The following is a 19568-nucleotide window of genomic DNA, read 5'->3' on the forward strand; positions in this document are numbered from 1 at the left end:
GTATTTATTTCCCTGTCGCTCCTTTTATCGTCACAATTACAATGTTTTGCTGTGGGTGCACGAAGGAGTTTATGGCCTTTCACACTGTCTCATCCACTTTCTGCAGACTCTGCATCGTGCCAAGACATGCGTGACAATTCAATGAGGACAATAAAATTCTGTCTTTTTCCATCTTTACTAATGGACTTTTTTCAGTTCTACACTGAGAGAAAAAAAAGATTAAAATTTATTCTTTTCTTCATAATTTCTAGTCTTTTTAGGGCTTAAAAAATATTAAGATTTTTTTATTCTTAATATTAGTCCTATAAAGAATAAAATCAAGTCGGAACTGAAAATAAGATTTTTTTCGAATAATTTTAAATCTTTTTTTAAGAAGCTAGCAGATTAAATTTAAGACTGCAGAAGATTAATTTCAAGAATAAAGAAGAATAGAAATAAGTCATTATGCAGAATGAAATTAAGTTTTATTTTTCATAATTTTAAGAGTATAACCAGTAACCGCGTCTTGAATTATTGATATCTTATTACCACTCTCACGGTCTCGGAGTATCAAAGCCTTCAGCAAGAGAAACAGGATACAATCTTGTGAGCCTGAAATAAACAAAAAAAAAGAAATTAAATTTTAGGATAAAACTATATAAAGAGTAATCTGATCATTATTACCTTTTGTTGTAAGGGGATCATACATTTTCTTCAATAGCCGCTTATTGGCCTTATCTTTGAACTATGATGTACAAGAGCTTAGTGACAAGACAATCCGAGCAAAATTGTTTGTAAAAGATGCACTATCACCGACGACGTTTGATTTTTCAGAGTTAAAGTCCATCATCATCTGAAAGATTTGAAACATCATTAAAAATATCCAATAAATGAGTTTAGTATAAAAAAGCCAATTTGTGAGAAATTATAAATATAATTTTTACAATTTAGGGTAGAATAAATACTAATTAAAATAAGCGATATTTTAATTAAAAAAAATCTTTCTAAATATATGTAAATATCGGTTATTCTATTCCATGAGAAAGTCGTATAATCTGCACGTAACCCTGGACTTCCTTGAGCATCTTGCCTACATATTCACAAATTAAAAATTAACTCTTTAAGGACGAAACGGTCAAAAATTGGGTGTCTGAAAAAAAATCACTTTTTCTGCCTTTTTAAACCAAACTTTAGAAGGGTGTTGGAAAAATTTTCTTTTTTGGGACACCTGTGACCCAATCGTCCTTAAATGGTTAACTATATCAATCTACTATTAGATTCGTCAAAAATACAAAACATATACCGAAATATAAGATCCCTAGACTGTACAAAAATTATAAGAAACCAAGAGCCGTAGCTGCCCTTTGATACCTCTCCTCCTTTGGCTACTAATGGACACTACGGTCCATGCTCTACCTTAAAATAAGGTAACAAGCCTTATAGTCAACTTGCTCCACGAAATTCAAACCCTCCAAATACATTTACTAAAGACCCAGGTTATTGAATATTACCTAACTTCCACCCGGAAACACATAGAAGTCCAACTACACCTTCAATGGATAAGGATATTAATTGAAATTTCACTAATCTTTCATCCGGGAACTCAAAAACTCCTATAATACCAACTAAAGCTTAAGACTCGCAATCACAAAGCATTTAACTTACATAAAAATTACATAACTTGTATCCAGAAACTGAAAAATCTATCTTAAAATATAATTCACAAAGATTTCCACTAAAAACTAGCTTGTCTTGCATTAACACACAAATCTATGTCGACGCCCCGGACGCACTGGACGCCCCCACAGGGAAGATAGGCTAGGACGGTTTGGACATTTGTATTGCACTTACCGCATTCTCTTCCGTCCACTTCGTCAGATGATGTTTGAGGAGGATAACGTCTCCAATGAACTGGTCATAATTAAACACTTGGAGAGGGCTCCAGCATCTGGAATTTCCAAATGTTTTTTCCTGAAAATGCCGCATTCTTCCACACGCTTTTTTCTTCTTCCTCACTTGGTCCCCCCTGAATCTCGCACAAACCTAAGATCCCATTGAATTCTCAAGTTGACAGATATCTTCATGGTCTTCACAGTTGCTATTTTCTATGCATCTTCCTGAAACAATCATCGCAAATTAGTAAAAGAAAATAAAGAAGAAAATTATTTACCTCTGGTGCTGCTAACAGCTTGGCGTTCACTGCCAAAATGGCCGACTATCTCACGTCAGACGCACAATTCCTTTTCTCACTCTCTCACATAGCACGGCACATTGCTGTGCACTATATCCGTTTCTTTCTCTCACAGAGAGAGTGAAGAATAAAAACAAGTCTCCGAAAAAGAATTGAATTTAAGACTAAAACTACTAAAAATTAATCTGAGATATGAATGAAAATACTGAAATTCATTCTTTTAGAATAAAATTTAATCTTTTTTGGCAGAATAAAATTAAGTCGTCAAAAAATATAATTTTAAGATTCACTTTTTTTCTCAGTGTATGTACGAATAATGTTTCTCTTTTTCCTTGGAAAAAAATATATACAAAATTTCCATCAACATCCAGACTAATCTAACATTTCCCGCCTTTTTGCTGGGGATGGTTGAGCAAAAAAATGCTTTTTTTGCAGAAATTATATTTGTTCGAGTAACTAGATTTTGTTATTATGGAACATATGAAGAAAATGGCAAATATTTATTTATTTATCTTTCATGATGGAAAAGGTGGAATAAAAAGCGGAAGCACAAGTGAAGTAAAATTGTTGAGGTGAAAAAAAGAATATGTAGGGTGAAAGTTGACTTTAAAAATAACCTACTTAAGAATTCTTAAAATGGTATAGGAAGATGTTTTACTTCGCGGTTTGGAGAAAATAAATAGCAAAAAACGTTCAGTATACAGAAAAATTGAAGAAAACATAAGTGATTCTGATAATGCGTTCGAGTCTTTGAAGCATATGATTGAATCCAAAAGATTCTGGCATTAGGATTCGACAAATATCAGTGTGAATGGGAAATCTCAAAGATCGTATTCAAATAAAAGGGATGGTATTTAATCTAACATCCCTCGGAACGCCCGAAACTTTTTGCCTCATCAAAGAGACTGTTGCGGAAGTTTTGAGACGAAGACACATCCAGAAGATGTGTAACAAATATTTGAACCACAAGCATTAAGAAACTTAATTCTATTGAAGTTCCTCCTTGTGTGTGAAATTTTCGGTAAATTGTTAGAAGACCTTTGAGCTGTGCGCCACAAACCCTCTCAAGACGCACAATTCACACAAGAAGACAAATATAAAGTTTCACTGACATGATAAATAAGGTTGTTTATTCTAATTTTGATTGATTTGATAAATGGGATATTTGTTTACATTCAACCCTCTCTTGCTGCTTCAAGGGATGACAAAGGAGTTCCTGAAGGGTTGGGCTATGGCTTGGAAAATCATTCGACATTGAGAAGATGACGATGATAATGGAAAATAAAGTGATGAGCTCATGAGATTTTGCTTTGATGAGACATATTCAACGGAAGTTTGGGGGTAAAGTTTCAAAGGGATTCCGGTCACCGAGAGATTCCATCAATTTTACCATGTCAAGATGAAACATACTAAATACATTTTCCAACACTGCACTTTAACATTTCCCGCCCTTTTGGGGTGTATGTGGTAACTCCCTAGAACATCATTTACACCTTGATGCAGTTACTCACCATCTCTACCCTTAGCATAAGTCGTTCAACGTCTTGCAAGGTGATGTGTAGCTCATCAAGGTGCTTGAAAAGCGAATTTTCCTCAGCTCGTTCTTTGCACATGCAAATGACGCAACCCACATAAGATCCAGTCGGAAATTAGTTGCTAAAACCACTCCTTCACATAGAATTGATAATACAGTTACAAGGGGGGGAATCTAATATAACCACTTCAAGATGAGAATTTATCTAAAGTTTGAAGATTCTTTACTTAATGTTTAGTATGTTTTAATAGAACTAGAAGTAATTATAAACAATAACAACAATTTATAAGAATAATTATAAAAAAGAAGTGATAAAGCGTCCTAGCTTTGCAAAATGCTCAAACTCACGAGAGAGATAACCGATTCAATTGATGCACAATCATATCAATAATAAAAAAAAATAGTTAGGGTAATTGTCCTAATTCAAAACCATTTCCAGACGCTTTAACTTTGACAGAAGATTCAACACTTTAAGCTCATAATTTTTCTAAAGAGAATTACATAAATTTGCTTCTTGACTCTTCTAGAATGTTACTGTTTAGTGAAAATTCTTTAAATATAATTTGAAAACTTCTTAAATACAAGAAAAATACGCGAGTGTAAAATGTTTCAATTGGAAATAAATTAATCCAAATGGAGACAAGGGAAAGTTTCTAATTGGAGACAAACAGTGTATAAGTGAAACCGCGACGAAAAGCTTCCAAAATTTTGTCGAGTTGCTCTCGTTGCTTTTGAGTGCAGGATTTGTTCTTATTCCTGGTATTTTCACCTTTTCCATCTAAAACAATAAGAAAAACCTTTCCAATAAGAAACAATAAGAAAGACGGAGTTGTCTCCTGATGATTGAAGAGTGTCTGGTGCTGTGTCTCCGAGATATTTGTGTGAGTACCCTGGAACCCTCCCGCCAAGTTTATACGATCCCTCAATTAACGAAACCCAGTGACCTTTGACATCACTCGACCACTGAGGAAGACACGGAACGTGTCGAAAGCTCTGGTAGAAGAGTGAGTTTTCTGATCTTAGGGTTGAAGACTCCACAGACTCTGTTGCCGCGTCCGGACGGACCTTTCCTCTGAAAAAAGTTCGAATGTACCCTTTCAAATCTACTTGGAGCTCATTATCTCCAAAAAAATGAATGAATAAAATGGATGGAGGAAATGTGGAACATGTTATTGATCCTTGGGTTGACTTTTGGAGAGGCGGGTTCATCAAGGGTTTCTATTTCTAACCGTTTAGCTTCTAGAATTATCGGCGGTCGGGTAGTCCAGAAGGACAATAATAAACAGCGTGATATCATGTAGAGTGTACGGACGGCCTGTTCGAGACATGTCAACCCAGTTGACGACCGTATTCCACCAATTCCAATCCTTTATTCCTTTGATACGCCCAACTCCTACCATCTATATGGGTCCTGAAATGTTGGTTTGGGATTTTTTACTGTTAGGTAACTGTCCTCAGTCTTCGGTGAGTGAATCTTCAATCTTATGAAGTTGCAAATGAGTGGATCTTTCAGAGCTTCAATTCTCCGTTAGATTTTGTAATTTTATTCAGGTGAGACCTACGAGGACTTACAATCATTTCTCAAAAATTGTATAGAGCGTGTGGCCTATTCGACACATGTCAACCCAGTCGACGGCCATAACCCACCCATCCTAATCCTTCATTCCTTTGATACGCCCACGCCCAACCCCTACCATCCTTATGGGTGCTGGAAGGTTGCTTTGAGGCTTTTATTGTTAGGTAAATGTTATCAGTCTTCAGTTAGTGAGTATCAGTCGCCGTGGACGGTTCACTCACATGAAGTGAAAAATGGGTGGCACCTTCAGTTCTCCAATTTCCCTCTATAAGTTTGAATTTTTATTTAGGTGAGCCCCATCTGGGCTTACAATCGTCTGAAAGTTTTAATTTTCACACACTCTGCCTTCGAATATTTAATATTTATCATATATTTCTTTAATGAATCCAATGAATCTGACTTATGGAAATATCTTTTAAAAGCAAATACTCCCTCCGTCCCAAAAAAAGTCGTACGTTTGAGAAAAATTCTTGTCCCAAAAAAAGTCGTACGTTTGGAAGAAAATCGCTAGGAAGAGACGGCGTAAAGTAGAAATGCTGTGTATTGGAAATATCTTATGTACATACTATCCTCCATCTTTAATGGGTAATATGGAGGTCCACCTACGATTGTAAGATAAGAAAAGAATGTCTTAAAATTATCTTTCTTTTGAATATTTTTAGTAAGATTTAAGTACCAAAAGGTTGAAGATAGAAGCTTGGTACCTTCGGCGGCACCCCCGTAAGTCGACCTTGGGATCATTACCCTACCCCTCATTTACCCCCCCCTCCCTTACCCTCCAAAAACCATATTGTTTTTTGGAATTGCTCAAAAACACATAGTGCGATTTTTTTCTGAGCAAGAGGAGGGGCGGGGGGAAACTGGGAACATATTGAAAATCCAAAAGTTGACCTACGGGGGTGGGGGTCGTCTAAAGACATCAAATCTTTATCTCCAACCATTCAGCACCCATATCACAGAACGTAGAAAAAAAGAGCAAGATTGGTTTTATTGCCCTTTTTGTGAATTTAGACCAATTGTTATGGCATAAGGAAAAGAACTATAAATCCCTTCTTTGGTACACTAAATTTTTAAATGAAATTCTAGTTAACAACGTTAATTGCAGTAGAATTTTCAAAAGTTACATATCGACCGGAGCTCTTCGAAAAAAAGTGAAAAAATAAATCTTCAAGACACCAGTTCCTTATCTTACCGTGGTAGGTGAACCTCAATATTACTACTAAAGATGGAGAATAGTTCATACGTAAGATATTCACTATTAACAAAAACATTCCGTAAAACAATTCTTTAATCCCTAATTTTTCCCCAAACGTACGACTTTTTTTGGGACGGAGGGAGTATTAAATTACACAGTTCGTGAAAAAATTGGACAGATTCTTAAAAGGAATTCATTATATGAAGTGTTCATAGCCAGGGAATGTGCGAAGCCTGAAAGCCTCAAGGGGTAATTCATAATCAATCAGATTGGCTCGGGTTCCCAAAAAAATGTATGGGTTCCCCAGGTTTCCTGAAAAAAATGTATGGGTTCCCCAGCCAGATTGGCTCGAGTTCTCCGAAATGAGTTACCCCTCGGAAAGCCTTCCTCTATACTGCTTTAACTGTGGAGTTTGAGCTATAAAAATAAATTGATTTTATTGATCTTGTATTTCAGGCTCCCCCCTTAAGTATCGTCAACGTCCCGTTAAAGAACGTACCACTCTCATTAATATTATCCAGATCAGTGTCCCTATTCCCAACATAGTAGTTTGATTTCGTGGAGGATATTACCAATCCGTTTGAAATGTACCAATATCTGGTTTCTGAAAGTATATTGTATAAAAAATCTTTACCAAAATTCTTTAATTAACATAATAATGTTTGGAATTTTCAGAGACATGAAATAAACAAATTTAACTCAGAAAGTTGACTGGTTCCATAAAGTTAATTTAATTTAATTTAATTTAGTTCTTCAATTATTTTGTCCTCTATTTCCTTATTTAATAGCTTCCTGGGCATTTTTTAGCTGATATTCGCTATACGGGCTGTATGTTTTCAAATCAGATAATTTGGCGTACTTTTATGATAATAATAGATAGATTTATAGATTTGTTTTAAAATTCTCTTCTCTAAGATCAAGTGATTGCTTTTCTAGTTGTGATATTGCTACTACTTTCAAACTATCTGATGGCTTTATATTCGAGAAATATTTTAAGAACTCTTCGATAAAATATACCGTGGTATTTGTTGGAACGTTCAATTCCTCTCATCGAAATGTTGAACCGAAATAATAAACCATCTATAAAGCCAAGGGTAAATGGTGAATCTAAGCACTGTATAATTTTATTAACACAAACTACCGGAAAAATATCTCAAAATAAATGGGAAATAGTTAAAACGAAATGCTCTTTCATCCACTGAATTCTTTAACAAACTCTCAAGTTAGTTAATAAAGAGCTGTAGTACCAGTTGCTTTTTCCCAAATGCCCATCAAATGGTCAATTTTGCATGTTATGAAACCCTCTCAGCTTAAAGTTGAGTCACTCTAGATGGCAAATCACTTTAATCGACCATCGAGAATTCATCCGAACGGCAGACTGGTGATGCAGCTGAGATGAAAAAAAAAGTGAAAAACCAACCGGAAAAGTGAACCGAGGATTTTTCCATATAGGACGAGCTGTTTCACGAGAAAAAAAAAGATGGCAAAGGAGTAATAATAAAAGGGGTGGAAAACACCACCACATTGCATTTACGGTCCAACGAGCGTCAGGACAGTTATCTCGAGGAAAAAAAAGGATGAGTGGACAGTGTGTGTACGATATTGGAGGGTCGTCGATGTGAAGTTAATGGGTGGGTGGATGTCAGCCATCAGGAGAGTACGCCCAGCCACCCATTTTGTTGGACCATGCAAGGACAATGTGGATGGCAACTGTTGTCACACAGACATTCCCAGAATTTTTCTGACCACCATGGAAAATAATAACATAAATTTGTAAATTGCAATTTTCCACTAAAATGCAAACGCACCCATCCAATGAATCCTCCCGCCGAATAAATTTTATATGATTTTTTTTTATCATTACGCTTTTAATAATAATGTTTCATGCAAATTACTTCTCTGACTGTCCTGTGCTTGTCTCCAGCTGACGTTCTTGGGGCGAGTATATTTGTGCATCAATTTAACCCCAGATAATTGAAATGAAAATAAACATTACGCATGAAGGACCTACATTACATAATTGCAGCTCATTTTATGCCACATGTAAAAGAGAATTTTGTAGTGGAGCTATGCAAAAAAAAATACCGAAATTTTAATTAAATTTTAAATTATTTTTTAAAATTAATTGGAGTACAGTATGATTTACTTGATGAATTTTACTCATACAGCCACTTTGCCATAAATTCATTTACAAACAATTACCCATCCCACAATTCTTTATTTTTTAACTCCCTCATAGTTCGTAATTTATTGTAGAGTAATAGCAAAAATTTAATAAATAAAATTTAATAGATATCGTGAGAGAAAATTTCTAAATTGACCTATTTCTCCATCTGGCATAAAATGTTATTCCGAACCCTTTGAAAACTTCAGAAATTGTAATCAACCACCAGTACTGCGCATTTTAGTTGAACTTTATTCCACATTTCAGAAAATGTAATGCTGAAATAAAGTTAAAATTAAAAAAATAACCTCATATAGGGTTGGAAAAAAAACGAAGCATAGTTGTACCCCATGTACCCGATTCTCTAATTTTTGTATACAGTTTTCATGGCATTTTTTGTGTGTGCGAAATTCCTAAAAACTGCTTTCCAACTCTCTTTGTCAGCAAAATATTCACCACCAATTTAGGGAGAAACAGCAAATTTATATATATACGGACATATATATATTTTTTTTCCACAACTAACATTATAAAGTGAGTCCCAGAGTTGAGTTGTATGTGAAACTATCCCAACTACCCTGAGAGTAAATGTTCAGCAACTAAAAGTAATACAGTAAATTGGGGAAACTCTATGTAACTTTTATTGTGTATGCTTGAGAGAAGAAAGTTCTTCCGGTAGTGTAAGAGGACATCGAAATTGGGGAGGAGCAGTGGGTGGGCTTAGATGAAAATCGCCAGAAGAGTATCTGCAGTGAAATGTGCACTCAGGAAAAATTAGATTTAAAAGTAAGTGTAACGGTTCTAAAGAAGGGATCGCAAAGTGACTCAGCTTCTCGAACTGCTCAAACTCGTAAATTTGATGATAGGGAAAGGTGGGGCTACTTTGAGCTGAGGCAACATTGAAAACATTATCTTTCTCATGTTTCCAAAGGAAGATGAACCTGGCCATAATTTAATTTAGATCCCTAATTATTTCATCTATCTAAATTACATTTCGTTAAAGTTTAGCTTTCTTTAAAAGATGCTAAATAATACCGTTTTCAATGTAACCCCAGCTCAATGTAGCCCCACCTCCCCTTACAATAGATATAATCCACTATACTTTATTGTAAATGAATTACCTGATTGAAGAAAGTTGTTAAGTTGCGGTCCCGGTCAAAATCCCGAAAGTCAAAATCCTGAAGTCTTAAAAGTGTCATACCTACTTCCACGATTGCATAAAAGGCCATAAACGGAAGTACAGGAAGTGCAAACCAAACTTGTGACTTGTGATAAACCAAGAAATGCTTATGCGAGATATGATTATTTTGCTCAAGGTGGTATACTTCGATATGTACGTATGTACATCTAGAAATACGTACCATTTCGATTAAATTACAAGGTCAAACACAGGATTTTTCAAAGTAATTCTCTTTTTGTACCATCGCTGATAGAAATATTCTGGTCCCGGTCAAAATCCCGAAAGCCAAAATCCCGAAAGCCAAAATCCCGAAAGCCAAAATCCCAAAAACCAAAATCCCGAATGGGCCAAAATCCCGAATTCTTAAAAATGTCATGACTACTCCCACGATTGCATCTGCGCTTACTGGAGAAAAAGGGAAATTTTCTGTGTATTGGGAAATTATTCTATACATTGTCCTCCATATAATTTTTCATCCTTTTCAGGATTTTCAATATTCGGGATTTTGGCTGCCTGCGGTTTAGGGCAAAATCTTTTTAGTCAGTAAAAAATTCAAATTGGTCAGTAAAAAATAAAATATTAGTCAGTAAAAAATCAAATTCGGTCAGTAAAAAATACAATGTGGTCAGTAAAAAATAAAATATTGTCAGTAAATATTAAATTTGGTCAGCAAAAAATCAAATTTGGTAAGCTAAAAATAAAATTCGCTCAGTTTAAAAGTAAAATTAGGTCGGTGAAAAATCTAATTTTGTCGGTAAAAAGTCAAATTTGGTCAGTGATTTTTTTTTTAAATCAGTAAAATGTGAAATTTAATCAGTGGAAAATTAAATAATCAGTGAATAATGAAATTTAGTCAAAAAAAAACTAAAAGGAAATCAATAAAAGTTAAAACTTTGCATATTCGGATAAAAAGGTATTCTTCTTATTCTTCTCATGAGTTGTTGGCCGTAGGCAGCACCACGTGACGTGCAAACCTTGATTTTTTACTAATCAAATTTGACTTTTCACTGACCAAATTTTATTTTCCCCGATCAAATTTGATTTTTCACTGACCAAATGTGATTTTTTATGGCTCCGGCACACCTTTTAGATCAGGAAAATTTCATGAAGTCGAAACTCGGATCCCCTTCTTTCTCACATGTATTGCATATGACTATCTCATTCTTTCGCATACCAAATTCGATTGAGCTAAATTGAATTTGGAGTGATGTTTAAGAGAAGAAGAAGGGTGCGAGAGAATGAGATAGACATATGCAAAACATGTGAGAAAGAAGGGGATCCAAATTTCGACTTTATGAAATTTTCCTGCTCTAAAAGGTGTGCCGGAGCCATTACTAACCAATTTGGCTTCTTACCGACCAAATTTCACTTTTCTCCGATAGAATTTTATTTTTTACTGACCAAATTTTATTTTATACTGACGAAATTTTATTTTTTACTGGCCAAATTTGATTTTTTACTCACCAAAATATTTACTGATAAAATTTGAATTTTTACTGACCAGATTCTTATTTTTTGCTGACCATAGTTTATTTTTTTACTGTCCGTATTTTATTTTTTACTGACTAAATTTGACTTTTTACCGACCAAATTTAATTATATACTGATTTTTTTAAAGTTTTTTACTGACTATATTTTAGTTTAAATTGACAACATTTGATTTTTTACTGACCAAAAAGTCGCAGCCGCGGTTTAGTTAATGCAACGAAAAAAGAATCATACTCAATGACTGAAGTATCACTTTCATGTCGAAACTCGTTCTCGTATTCAACCTCTATTGTTTAGGCTGTTCACTTTTTTGCCAATGTGCACCATTGCATTACTATTCATTCATTCACTGGACAAATTCAAAGCCGATATGGCATGAGATATCTTTTTCTGCTGCAGCTCAGCTTTGAACCCGAGACCTCACATTCATAGAGCCACTACTCTATCCACTGTGACCCACTTGAGGCTCCCTTATAGGGTTAAATGACGACACTTAAGTTCAAATTGTTCAAAATAAAAATAATTAATATCTAAATATTTTACAGAAATGGGGCAATTGGGCATAGGCTTTGAAGAGGCATAGGTGTAAGATGTGCTGCTTTTTTGTTGCGATAAGTTGAAAAAAAAAATTCATTGCCCTTCCTATGAAATGTTGAAAAGTCTACAATTATGTACTATTCAAGTGCAAGTTTAAGATTTACTCAATTTCGCTTAGTGCAACAACTCAAACTGACTGTTGAATCTCTGAGGACTTATAGGACTTACAGAGTACTCGTGAAGTGGCAAGTTTGAGGAACAAATCGTGTTGTCTGATTACAGCTAACTATTTAACATTAAGAGAGAAAGAGCCATCATTGCTCTTTGTAGTTCCAAAGTCCTTCTGCAAGGAAAACCTTTCCTAAAAAAAAACACCTTTTGACCGGCTCCCAAGAATATGATTTTGCTGTGTAAGTTCTAACAAAAGCAGGAAGATTGAGCGAAAATGTTTGTTTTAATTTCTTCGAGTCTTGTTAGAACTTTCATCAATTAGAGATGATTACAACGAACATCTCGTGATGACTTCATGAAATGTTCCTTTTAGAACTTTGTAGCATGCTAAGGACTTATAGGGATTCACTTCTCTACTAATATTCACAATGTGAAATTTATCTTATTGTAGTCTTGTCGTTGAACAAGAAGTAGTGCAAATTTATATAGATGTGCTGAACGTTTCTCTGGTTAAAAATTGTTTTAATAAAATTTTAGAGATAGTCAACCCTTTTCTCGAGCACAAAATTTATGCAAATTAGTAATCATGATCTCATATATGAGGAAAATATTAGAGGGGCACATTATTTCGATGTGGAAGTACCTCTCTTGAATATTAAGATTCTCTCGTTCGTTGCATATTAAATTAAATTATCCCACACCATTTTCACCTTCCTCAATCCTCCGGCATATAGTGTCTTTTCCTTTGGTAATGACAACTGGCTTTAGAGCCTGGAGTGAACAATTCCATAAAAGTTTTTATTGTGTAAGAATAATATCTCTTGAGAGTCACAAGCTACATGGTATTTGCACAAGTAAATAAAAATGTTTTCTTTATTTTTTTTCTTAGCAAGAATCTTTCTGTCTTGGAGGATGGCTGTTGCCTCCAATATTTCATGTTCATTTTAACAGCATTCTCAGAATCAATTTCATCAATTTATATTCGCAGCGAGTCAATAAAACAAAACATGGTGGAATCGGCCGCAATGGCTGGCAAATAAAACTTAAACTTGTGGCAAAAACATCAATTGACGTGATGTACCCAAGTTCATGAGAGGGCCGACAAATTGCCAATAATCTCTTCGTTGAGATATTTCATCAAGTAATTTCTGAAATGGTCAGTGTGAAAGAATTTATTGGTTTGGCTTTAAGTAATTTGCACAAGTTAAAGATATTTTGTCAGGCAAAAAGCAAAAAGAAAATCATACAAACAATTTACAGATGTCCAAGGACTAAAAAATGTCATATTTATCAGCCCCTTGAGGGCCAAGAGACATGTCCGCATGAATTTTATATGTGAAGAAATAACAATCAAATGCACTAAAATTCAGCAAGAAGATTTACAATGGACAACCCAAGCAAGAAGTCCAATAGATATCCGACAGTTAGGAATTTTCATTAAATTCAACTTTATCCCCCGCGGAATGACACTTCACAATACCAAACCATTTGTCCTCAACAAATAACCATTCTTGCATCTCACAAACGATGCACTCAATTGTGCAGTTCCAGTCACTTTTATGATGATGCCACAGCCACAATACGAAATCGCTTAATTTATTAACAAGCAAATTCACGGCGAGTTCTGAAGCAATTGACAAATTGTGTTTGCCAAGGTTCGAGGGCATATGTCTCCCCATTTCTCTCCCAAAGCTAAACGGATATATAAATATTCCTGACTTATTGCATGCATTCGGCAAACGTATCAAATGATTGTTGCCTCCTAAATTATGCCAAAAAGGTCATGGGCTTCTGCAAACACTTGCGAGCTTTCAACTGATGCAATAAAAAAATTTCACATTTTTCTTTTGGTTGGAAAAATATTTAGGAACAGTGCAAGGACGTTACGTTAGAACCAGATGCATTGAAAAAATGAATTATTTGAATTTGAATCTGTTAAGTGCTTAATGATAAAAAGAGGACATAAACCACGAGCCGTGAAATTAGAAAACCAATATACAATATCAATCGGTCTGAAATCTGCGAGCAAGATCAAAATCAAAGCCAAAAAAATTTAAGTATTTTGTTATTCTTAAATTAAAAAGTCAAGATCGAGGTGTCAAATCATTCAAAATACCTTCACTGAGAAAAATCCGAAAAAGTTAAAATAACATTCCGGAAATGTTAATTTTACCCTGCAGCATTGATCCAAAATCGGTGTAAATATTACCCTTTTTGGGTGTATTGGGGGTTAAAGTTACTCTTTTTCATGTCAATTTTACCCTTAAAAAATTTTAATTTAATTTTTTTTGAAATGTTTAATTTTTTTTTTAATTTTTTTTAAAATGTTAATTTTACCCTCCTTTTTTCTCAGTGTTATAATTTTGAAATACAAAGATATAATCCATGACGAATTCAAGATTTGCAAATTGTGGAACCAATATTTTAAGATTTCAAGACGTCAACTTCGTTCGTGTTCTTGAAATAATTCGGGGGCCTCTTGGAGGGGCTTAGATTATCAAGATAGCAATTTCGACTTGCCAAAATATAAGTCGAATAAGTCCATTTTTTGTAAAATTCGTTTTTTTTCACTTTTCGGGTCCTTCTTAATTCCCTTGACCTTTGCTGTGAATATTATACCGGAAAGTTAATTATACCCAAAGTTATAGAGGTTCCAAATCTTAAAAATCTTATGCCCAATATACAAAATCTCAACTTGAAATCGCTCTCCTGTAAAGTTGGTCATTCGCGACTTATTCGTTTTATATTCTGAGCCATCGATTTGAAGTAGGGTAAAGTGGTACAAATTGGACAGTGGTTTTTGTCTTGATAAATTAAGTACTTCATTTTTATTTGTATATTTTTAATGCTTTAGTTTTATAATTTGGTTCCTTGTGCTTAAAAACAAATTTGGTACTGTATTTATCAAGCAAAAAGCCATGTCCAACTTATATCGGCAAATTGTCCAACTTGTAACACTAATATTCCAAATTATATCACTTTACCGTATTTGTTATAGAAATTATTCCTAATGAGGAATATTTCTGTGAGAGACGGTTTAATTATTTAGGGACGAGTGAGACACCGGTGTCCCAAAAACAAAATCATTTTTTTTACTATAAAAAGTTATTTTGTTCCCTAAGCAGTCAGAAAATGTGGATTTTTCTCTTGTGGCACCGGTGTCCCATTCGTCCTTAAAGGGTTAAAAGGAGGTTTCCAGTGAATTTGATCTTGCAATTTAATCCAAATGGTTCCATATTCCAAGATTTATGTATCGAAATACTGAGAATATCTGTAAAGGACTCATAGTACAAACATTTCAGGATTTCTCTAATTCCTGCTTTCCAGATATTTACAAAAGATCTACCAAATAAAATAGTTTGATTTTTAACTTTATCTCTATATCACCGCTCGAACTCAACATAGAGAGCATTATTGTAATCCCTCGATTTTGAGTTATACACGAGGCGTATTCGAAAAGTAAGGTGAATTTTCATTTTTTTCAGAAAATGTATATTTTACCATCAAAATCTATTTTGTTCTATTCAAAGTAATCCTCTTCAAATATGTATAATACAATTGTACTTAAGCTTTTATCTATCCTCGAAGTCCTTCTTATATGCGCTTTTTGATATGGCTTTGAACTCTTCCAGCAATACGGTTTTCATCTCCGTAGTCGTACCAATACGCCAATTTTTCCCTGGTCTTTTCAGTTCCAGGAACAGGAAAAGTCCCTGGAGGGTAATTCCGGTAGAAATGGTTTTGATCAAAAAATCACGAACAAACGAGGATGTGCGAACGAACTTTTGAAGCAAACGTCCCTGTCACACTTTTCATGTTCAAAACATCTATAAAGAATTCCATTAAGTGAGACTACCGATATACTCATAACCTCTTAATCCTCTTAATCCTCTTAATAGTTAGGGTAAATTAAGCTAATTCAAAACCTGCTTCAAATAGAAATTTTTCGCTACTCCAAATGGAAACATCATTGTTTTCATGATAAACACAGTGCTAAATTATTATATTTATATATTTTCTATACCTCAGTTTCATTATTTAGTTAATTTTACTCCAAATAAAGTGAAAATCCACTCATATTCACAAATTTTAATTTGTTAATTTCTCAGAAAAATTAAAAGTGTACCTTTTCACCATTGAATTTTTCATAGATCGACCATGTTTTCCAATGAAAAACACAATAAAGTGACTGTTGTTTATTCATTTTGTTTAACATTTATGTCATATTTCTGGCTAATCTTAGTTCAACTAAGTGCTAATCTTTATTATTAACGGTACGTGGAGTTTTCAAATGAAATCATTACTTATTTCGTGAGCAAAAAGGATTTTTCTGAAGTGTCTGCAAATGCTTCAATAGGAAACCCCGGAAATATGATTTTTTGGAGATATTTTCTTATTGTTTTAGATGGGAAAGAAGAAAAGACCAGGAATAAGAACAAATCCTGCACTCAAGAGCAACTCAACAAGGTTTTGGAAGCCTTTCGTCGCAGTTTCACTTACACTCTTTGGCTCCAATTAGAAACTTTCCCTTGTCTCCATTTGGATGAATTTGTTTCCAATAGAAGCATTTTACACTCGCGTATTTTTCTTGTATTTAAGAAGTTTGCAAATTATATCTAAAGAATTTAGACTAAACAGTAACATTCTAGAAGAGTCAAGGAGCAAAATTATGTAATTCTCTTCAGAAAAAATATATACTTAATGTGTTAAATTTTCTGTCAAAGTTAAACCGTCTTTAAATGGTTTTGAATTAGGACATTTACCCTATGCGACAATTTTGCATAATTTATTTTCCTAACGGTTTCAATTTTTTTTATAGGTTTTTGATGTGCTTTAATGATATCATAATTACATTTCACCATTTAAATTTTTTTCACACAAATTTTAATACAGATTCTTTAATCCATTTTTTCATTAGCAAAAAATAGGCAAGAACTCTAAATCAGGTCTAACGTTGTCTGTAAAAAACAAACTAACAATGCAAAATGGCTGGTTATGTCAACATAATTTGGGTCGTGTACCACAATAGTAAAAAATAAAAAAAAAAATGAGAATCAAATGCACTTAATCCTCAAATTAAAAAAATCATTTTACTTTTTGAACATACATACTTCGTATATAATTCGATTACTTTACCCTCAAGGCATTGTATTTTTGAATTCTGAAACGTCTAGCTTTGCATGTGTGTCCGTTAGTCCATCTGTCAGTCCGTTCGTCTGTTCATACCGTATATCAGTACACCTAAAAGCCAAACACTAGATCCAGGCGGACATTTCATCCATACGAAAATGCTGCTGGATCTTATTAATAATTTCCATTTTTCAAGGTCAAAGATTAAGAAGTCCCTAGAGAGCATATTTCTCAATCAAATAGGGCCATATTTGGGATAGTTGGAAAGGTCTTGGAATTTCTGACAAGGTTGAATCGGTTAAAATCGATTCTGACCCGTCCAGACTGATATATAATCGATGACTAATTTTTAACCAAAAATCAGTTGCATTACTCCCAGTATATTTTGTACAATCTTTTGAATGATATAATAAATTTAACCTTTTCACTAGAATGAGAACAAGTATACAGTAAATAACATAAAAGTATTTTTCATGTACAGCATCTAAGTCATGAGTCCGAGCATTTAGCAAAGCATAGGCCTTTTTTCACCCACTTTTTCTTATAATTTCCGTTAAAATATTACAAAACTTTGAATTTTGAAAACTTCACAAATTTTCAATTTTTGCATCTTTTTCTGAAAAATTCCCATTTTTCTTTTAGTTCAATTCATATATTTTGATGTGTCAAATAAACAATTCATTCTTTGCTTTTATTGAGAAATTTAAAAATAAATAACCCTATGAACTCGTGCTCACGTGGTTAAACAGTTTTCAACCTAACAGTTTCACCCATAACTGTTCTTGCACATCGTCTACAAGACCTTTTATTGTTTGCTGAGTACAATCTTGGAGTTATATTGAAGCCCCTTTGATCGTGCCCATAAAATTGCTACTCTTTTTTGTACACCCTTTCCATATTCCCATATTTTGTGGTAACATTTAAAATGTGTAAAATATTTGATTTTTATATTTATATTTCCCGGCCGGCGTCGACGGAAGAATGATGCGAGAGAAAATTGGGGAGAATGCATCGTCATAAAATTGCAATTCTTCTGCCAAATGCCATTATAAATGACTGAGGGGAAGCCAAAGAGTTGAGGCAACTTTTTAGGCCTTTTTATCTGGTGGAAAACCCATCATACTTTGCAAATATTGCAATTCCACCCAATTTATGTACTTTGTATTTAATTCTTTTTTTTTTTTCTTTCTCGCACGGAAAAAGGGGCTATATTGCATGAGTTATTTGCTGTATACCGTCAATGGTGAAATTTATGTTTGATATTGAAGTGGAAGTTTATTGCTAAAAATTTCACATCTTCGATTCAACTCGCGAATTTGGCATTCAAATAGCTTTTTGCGAGGGGAATACTCCACAAAATTTAATTTGTCAGTAATATGTGAACACTGTCAAAATAAATACTTTAGCAGTACAAATTGGGGGCCGTTTGTCTGCCAAACGAAGTATTTATTGAGTTAAATGTCTTTTGAAAAAAAAAACGGAAAATCAAAAGAGTAGGGGAAAGTGCCCGTGCTTGATACGATCCAAGCTTGATAATAACTATTTTTTTCCTATGTTAATCAATAGTTATGACTCATCGCAATATATTTCAATAGCTGGTGCTAAGCCTCACATTTCCTAAAAAAAATTAGGATCCTGGCTCTTTTTTCCTAGTTTCAGGAAGCAAAAATCAAAAATAGGCCCAAAACTGTAATTTCGATACATGATATTTCATAAGTATTTCTTAATTAATGTCGCTGTTCAGGAAAACTACTATCATAGGCACATAGAGAGGTCATCAGTACTAATATTTATTTAAAAATATTTTTACTTGGTGGACACTGTTTTTGTGGGTGGTAACAAATTCATAAATTCTACTTGTGTCCATCCTATATTTTAAGAAGGGTCCATGAATGATAATTTTAATGTGGCAACTATATCATTAGATGTGATTCTTTCATAATTACACATATTGCAATCCGCCAATTTTACCGACAATTGACATAATCTTCAACCCTGTTGTCTGAATTTTAAGGTTGCAGAGTGACATTTTCTTGGACTTAAAGTGAAAAAATGGTTTTCGCTAGCGCAATAATGTCATAAAAACATGGCTCAGAAAAATTACATAAAAGTGATTTTAAAACTAATAACCAGTCATATAAACGATTTAAGCAGATAGATTAGAGTTCCGTCTAAATATTGATGTGCAATTTTTTGTATCTGGTGAAATTTTTGCAGTGAAAATGGGCCTCCGAATTGTCGAATCAATTAATATACAGGAAGGCCCCGGACCCAACTTGTATAAAAATCGCCACTGAATTTCCATTTTCTTCTTGAGGAAAATCTAAGGATTTACAGGAACTATTTGAGGTTGGATTATGAACCTAATAAGTCAGACATTTTTTTGTCATATTGGAAGAATCGCTTCGGTTTGTGTGTTAATT

At 34.0% G+C, this 19568-nt stretch overlaps 1 long non-coding RNA gene across 1 annotated transcript; it reads right to left on the bottom strand.

Annotated features, from left to right (window-relative positions):
- Positions 1-570: 570 nt before the first annotated feature.
- LOC129804163 (uncharacterized) lies at positions 571-2082 on the bottom strand. Its single transcript, XR_008751943.1, has 3 exons — positions 1831-2082; positions 664-832; positions 571-591 (listed from the first exon to the last, which is right to left on the bottom strand). It is a non-coding gene; the product is annotated as an uncharacterized LOC129804163 (long non-coding RNA).
- Between the last annotated feature and the right edge of the window lie 17486 nt (positions 2083-19568).

The sequence above is a fragment of the Phlebotomus papatasi genome, chromosome 2 (genome assembly GCF_024763615.1).
Source record: "Phlebotomus papatasi isolate M1 chromosome 2, Ppap_2.1, whole genome shotgun sequence".
NCBI lineage: Eukaryota > Metazoa > Arthropoda > Insecta > Diptera > Psychodidae > Phlebotomus > Phlebotomus papatasi.